The sequence below is a fragment of the Ambystoma mexicanum genome, chromosome 3p (assembly GCF_040938575.1).
Source record: "Ambystoma mexicanum isolate Mex_15411 chromosome 3p, UKY_AmexF1_1, whole genome shotgun sequence".
NCBI lineage: Eukaryota > Metazoa > Chordata > Amphibia > Caudata > Ambystomatidae > Ambystoma > Ambystoma mexicanum.
Genome location: NC_090925.1, coordinates 51,340,957 through 51,347,110, shown reverse-complemented (window position 1 = coordinate 51,347,110; position 6,154 = coordinate 51,340,957).

The window sequence follows — 6,154 nt, the reverse complement described above, 5'->3', positions numbered from 1 at the left end:
TACTGCCTCCTGCTCTAAGAAAAGGACCATGCAAATGGTCCAATCCTATCAGGGTAATAGAAGCATTTCGCAATGCTGTCAGAACAGAGGACAATAGGATATGGAATGTAGAAAGAATTTGGATGTGTGAAAGTGTTGAGGGTAATAGGAAGGAAGTGAAAGATGTAGACCAGGATACAGTTAGAAATGCTAAGGAGTCTAGAAATTCAAACAATAGTGCTAAAAGTAAAGTAGATAGTACTGTTGAGAAGGTATATAATGGCAAACCTGAGCAGTTCAATTTTTCCTTGCCAAGCACATCCAGACATGGAGCATGTATGTCCCGATCTGGCAGATCATATCGACTACCGAAGAAGATGGAGGACTATGTGGAGTTCAAATGAACCAGCTGGAATGAGTGCGACAGAAGTTGTACATAGTTGTGAATAGTGCTAATAGAATAAATGTGTTCCATAGCAGTTATACATAGTTAGGAAAATTGTGAAAGGAATATGTTTTGTTAGAACAATATAAAAGGAGGGAGATGTGTAGTATTTATCATTCTGACAGAAGTGCCTGGTCTGTATGGGACATGCCTGATCATTGTATGGTGGGTAGCGTTGGAACACTTGGAACTGAAGTGTTGATAAGGTTCTAGAATGAAGCACTGAATTGAAAGATAACTGTCCAGCTCCCGAGGTTATAGGTTGTCTTCCTCCTCCATTCCTATATACTTATATTACTATATTAATGTTATTGCATCATTCGATCCAATAAATATATTTAACTAGCAGACGACCTTCATCGTAATCATGTGACGTGGTCATGCTGCGTGAACAGACTGGGTCCTTTACTCATGCTTTTTATACGATGCAATGGCTGCGTCATCTGGTTGCAACCTCGGCAGAACACTGGAGACACAGCCTTCCACTGTTTCGCCGAGACCCCCTGTTGGCAACCGACGTCATCATTGATGAATTTAGAACACAGGACAAAGGTACTCGTGCTCTGATCCATGGCCCAACGGTCGCCTGACAGACACTGCCATATGAACGAACGGTTATTACAATCCATTCATATTTAACCATCACACTGATCACGTAAAACTGCGGTATACTCAATGTCACTAACGCACCATCTCTTGTTGGGACTTCCATATTCCATTATATTGACAAATTACCCTGTGCTTCACTGAAGGAACCTGCTTCCTAACCGTGAAAGGCTGTCTCACTTGCAACTTCATTTAAACACTTTTCTGGGGCAACAGCTGTCTGGGGCTACAGCTGCTCATATAATACAGACGTACAGTGTTTCTGATATAGAACAGTTTCTATCCCTCTCCATCTTCTGCAGCTAATGGGACACATCCACTTAGACCAGACGCCAGGCCATTTTTCCTATGATGGCCATTCTTATTCCTTAAACCCCCAGACCGAGCACTCCCACGGCTGTGGGCTGCTGATCCCATATGCCACGGGGTCACTCCTCCTGAGTCTTGTAGACAAGTCTGAATTCATGTACGGGGAGTTACTTTCTCCAGGCCCAGCTCCCTTATCAGTCACAAAGACACAGTCACTCGGATGAGAGTCTGCTGATCCCTTAAGTCATACCAAGCTCACCCATAGCTTATGAGCGCTGGTCCCACCAACAAAGAGGTTTTCTCTCTCGGGTCCCCTTGCGCCCTGGGTAATGATGTCAGGGATTCTCCCTGACGACCCCTGGGCCCCTGGGTGATGGGACTTACAGTTTCTGGGGGCGGTGTTGTCCTTCTTCCATAACTTGTCCTTCCTGCACCGCCCGCAGCAGGGTCCTCAGTCCTTCAGCTTGTGGCACGCAGGTTACCAAAGACCGCCTCGTCGCCATTGTTAAAAAGCAGGTTCCAGGCTCTTCAGGTTCACTTCATGTAAGGTTATCTCCAGCTTAATAGTTACAATTCCACATGAAGACATAAAGGACATTAGGACATAAATATGGACAAACACCGGCTCCCATCACCAAAGGCCAGCCAGCTGTACTGTCACTCAATAGAACACTCACTAAGAAGATTCTATCATCCACACACAAACATTCTGCACGACATCACCAGCTACATCACCGCAGACAGGCACAATACAACAGAAAGGCCGCAAGAGGGAAAGTGGGCAGACTGGGTCGGGGTCGGGGATGTGATAATGAAACATCTGCCCCAGCTCTAGGTGGTCGGGGACCTGGTGTGGAGACACCTGCCCCAGCCTCAGTAGGACAATGCAGGCCCCAGTCCAAAGGTGGCCCGGCACCTGGATGCCAACATGGTTCCAGCCAGAGAGGGGCAGCACCAACACCCTGTGCCACTGGTGGCTGGAAGGGATGCCCTGCACAGCAAGAAGAGGCTCAGCCCCAAGACAAGGCATGGGACACTGGCCCACAGAAGAAGAAGAACTTCAGTGATGGGGAGCTCCAGATCCTCCTTGACTAAGTGACCCATCACCATCATGACATGTGAGTGTATGCCAGGAGCACACATACAGCCGCACAACGTATGGTGCATTGGCAGCATATCACGGACCAGATCAACACCTTAGGAGTGGAGATGCACACTGCTGAACAGGTTCAGAAGTACTGGAATAATTTCACCCGTTGCACCAAGCACAAGCTGAGTGTCAACCTGTCCTCTGCACTGGCAAGTGGATAGAGGCCAGCAGAGGAGAGGCAGCTGATACCACATGAAGGGGCCACAAGTCTATTCATACTCCTTGAGTAGGTGCAACGCATGGGAGCCCTAGAGAATTATGAGGACACATGAGGTGAGTGGCCATCATTGTGCCTCCTGTGTTTTGCCAGTTAGGCATCACCCACATCATTTGTGTATTGGCACATCTTTCTGCATTTGAATGATAGCCCTGGGTAAAGCATGTCCAGCAACGTATCGACTCATGTCAAATGGCCATCATACTGGGAGACCCTTGTGTGGCGGACATTTTTTGGGTAGATGGGTAACATCAGACAAATCCATGTACTGTTGAATGCTACATTCTCGTTGCGTGTCACTCTGCACTGCTAGACAGGTGCATGTTGACCAAGTTTCACTTTCACGCCATGTCATGCAGAGTTGCATGTTCCATTTGTCACCTGCTCCTATGGTGTGTCTTGTCACTATGCATGTCGGAGCTGTCTGTCAATGCACCTTGTCGTGTTCCCAGAGTGAGGTTGCCTAAGTGTCTGCAGACCACATCAACAGTGTCTCAATTCCAGTGACACAGACAACCTACTCATTGTGATGCCTGCTCCCTCTTACCCACCCAAACTCTATCACCACTCCATGGAGTCACTCCCCTCACCCTCTTGTGGCTCAGTGGACCTTCTTTACATCTCCCAATCCACTCTGTGTATCTCTGCACTTCACAGACCTTGACTAGAAGGACCACTTTCGGCTCTACCTACTCATGGGCTTTTTCCCTTTCCACAACTTTCTGCAACTCCTCATTCTCCCCAGTTCCCTGTCCCAGACCTGATTAATGTGTCATGTGTTGACAGTGGTGTTGTCTGTGGATATGGATGTCTGGCTGTTACCATGTGATCTCCTTAAACATTCGAATGTCACACTTGCATTTCTTTTCCTATGGTATGTGTGGCTACTCAACAGTTGCATGTCACCTCATTGTGCATGTACGTGACTGTTGGATGTCAATGTGTCTACTGGTTGCATTGACATGAGTGGTGGCGGGTGGGTCACTTGTCAGCAAACGCCATGCATCTGTTCCATACTGAACAAAGTGTGTGAATGCACAGTGTCTGATGGGTGCGTGCCCTGCCATTTGTTGTTAGAGTGCACCTTGAAGCATATATGCATTGTTTACTCTTTGTACACGGCTCAATATGTATTTCTCTGTATGTGCAGGTGATGATGCACCAGATGCAGAGGAGGAGGAGGAGGAGGAGGATGAGGAGGAGAAGGAGGAGGAGGAGGAGGAGGAGGAGGAGGAGGAGGAAGAGTTAATGGTGCCTCGGACCACCAGTGGGGGACGTGGTGTGGTAGGCCGTTAAATCCAACTGGTTTGCCAGACCATCCTCAGTCATGCTGCAGACCATTCAGACTCTCCAGACTCTGCTGACTTTGATGCTGAGACCTGATGTGTATACCTCAAAGAGGGTAATGGTGAGTGCCCCAATGGGTGGATCAGATGGGGTCCGTGAGTCTGCAGTGGAGCAGCTGGCTTCACAAGGCCAGCAGTGGTTGTCCCCCAATCTGTGGTGGTTACGACTGTAAGGCCACACGGCCATGATTTGGCTTCAGGTCCTGGGGCTGATGTCCAAGGGAGGGTTGCAGAACTGCAGCCAATGACAGGGGGACCACAGCAACAGGTATGATCCCTTGCATCAGTTTGCCATGGGCCCGCACACGTGGGGGACATGTGCAGGCTGGGGAGACAGAGTGGGAGCAGGAGATGTTGAGTGCTGCCCTCTGATTTGGTAATGCATTGGACAACATATCGGAGGGGATGGATAAGATGGCCAAGTCCATGACCCAGCCATCGGCCCGTGTAGAGCAACAGCTGCAGGTCATTGGGCCCTCATGCCACTCCCATAGACTGCACATGGAGGCCAACATCAGGGGCCAACAGGCTGATCTTCAGGCACACAGTGAATCTCTGAGGCATAAGTTGTTTGCCATGAGAACCGCTATCCGTGAAGAACTCTCAGCCACTAGGACACTGATCCATGATGAGATGGATTCCTTCAGGCAGACACTCTCAGAGCAACTCAATGCATCACAGGTGAGCGCACCTTCTGACTCTGCAGCCATCTGTGAGGAAATGCATGTAGACCTCACCAACCTCACTGTGCTGGTGCATTCGACCGTGTCACGGCTGGCCATGCCCAGTGAAGACCAGGCCTTGACACTGCGTGCTGAGGTTCCAACACCATGTCCACCTGCAGATCAAATGCAGGATGGGGGGCTCAGCTCATACAAGCCTCCTGGTCCACCGTTGCCGTGAGGCCCATGAGACCATGGAGTTTTGTTTTTTTTCTTCAAATTTTTGATCCACTTATGTGGACATTGACATGCACTCAACCACTACCCCATCCAGGGTCGACACCCCGTCAATGATGGATATTTTTTATTTGATGTGTTATCCATGGCCAGACTTTATTCTAGTTTAGTTTTTCCCCTTCATTCGGGATGTACACTTTTTTCTTTTTTATTCCCCAGGCCCGGATGTTGGCACATGTTTTTTCCCCCCTTTCCTAGGTGGATTTTGTTTTGTTTTTTATCCCTAAAATTGACCTATCAAGGCATTATGAATGCAGTTGTGGACACGCAGCCATGCATAGTGACATCAACTGGTATTTTTGCCTTGTGGTCACCAGGATGGCATGTGTAGGTAACATTGGGTGGAGGGTGTATTGACGCATGTATGCTGTATGTATGATTGTGAATGATGGCTGTTGTAATACATTGTCCCATGTTGTTGCAGTGCTACAGATTCAGGCAGTGACTGCACTCCATTGGAGGTTCAACATGCACCCTTTCACATCCGTAGTCAACATTTCCTCTGCCGGGCACTGGTCCTCCTCTCAAGCATTTGGAGGCACAGTTCGTGTTGGAGGTGATGAGGGACTCACATCATCCCAGCTCAGTCATCAGGTAAGGAAAGCATGTGCAGGTAAGGTAAGCATGTGCACAGTCTCTCGTGTTGTGTCAGGGTTCTTGGCCACCTGGTATTTACATGCAATACACATCTTGACAAACCTTTTGCCATGGTCAATGTCTGTGCAGATGTGTGTCTGTACACATGCATGCGTGTGTATGTGCAGTTACACTTCTATGCGTGTGCATTGTTTTGGTGGATTCGCTTAGATAAGTGACCCCATCATTGGAAGTGATTGTGCAGCACTATTCAAACTTTACACATTGACAGTGTTTCATTCATTCTGAATCTACATACTGATTGACGGCATTCACTGTGCATCTGTGTATTTTTGTACTGCACTTGCCTGAATGACTGTGGTGATGTCTACTTACTGACACCCTTCCACTCCCCCTGTCGGCATGTTTCCGATCATGCCCTGCATGTGTACTCCCTGTGCACACTACTGTTTGACCCGTGCCACCTCCCAATCCACTCCCTTCTCCTAACCTGGCTCAGCCATGCCACTGTTCTACATGTACCACACACATTCATTGACATGTATC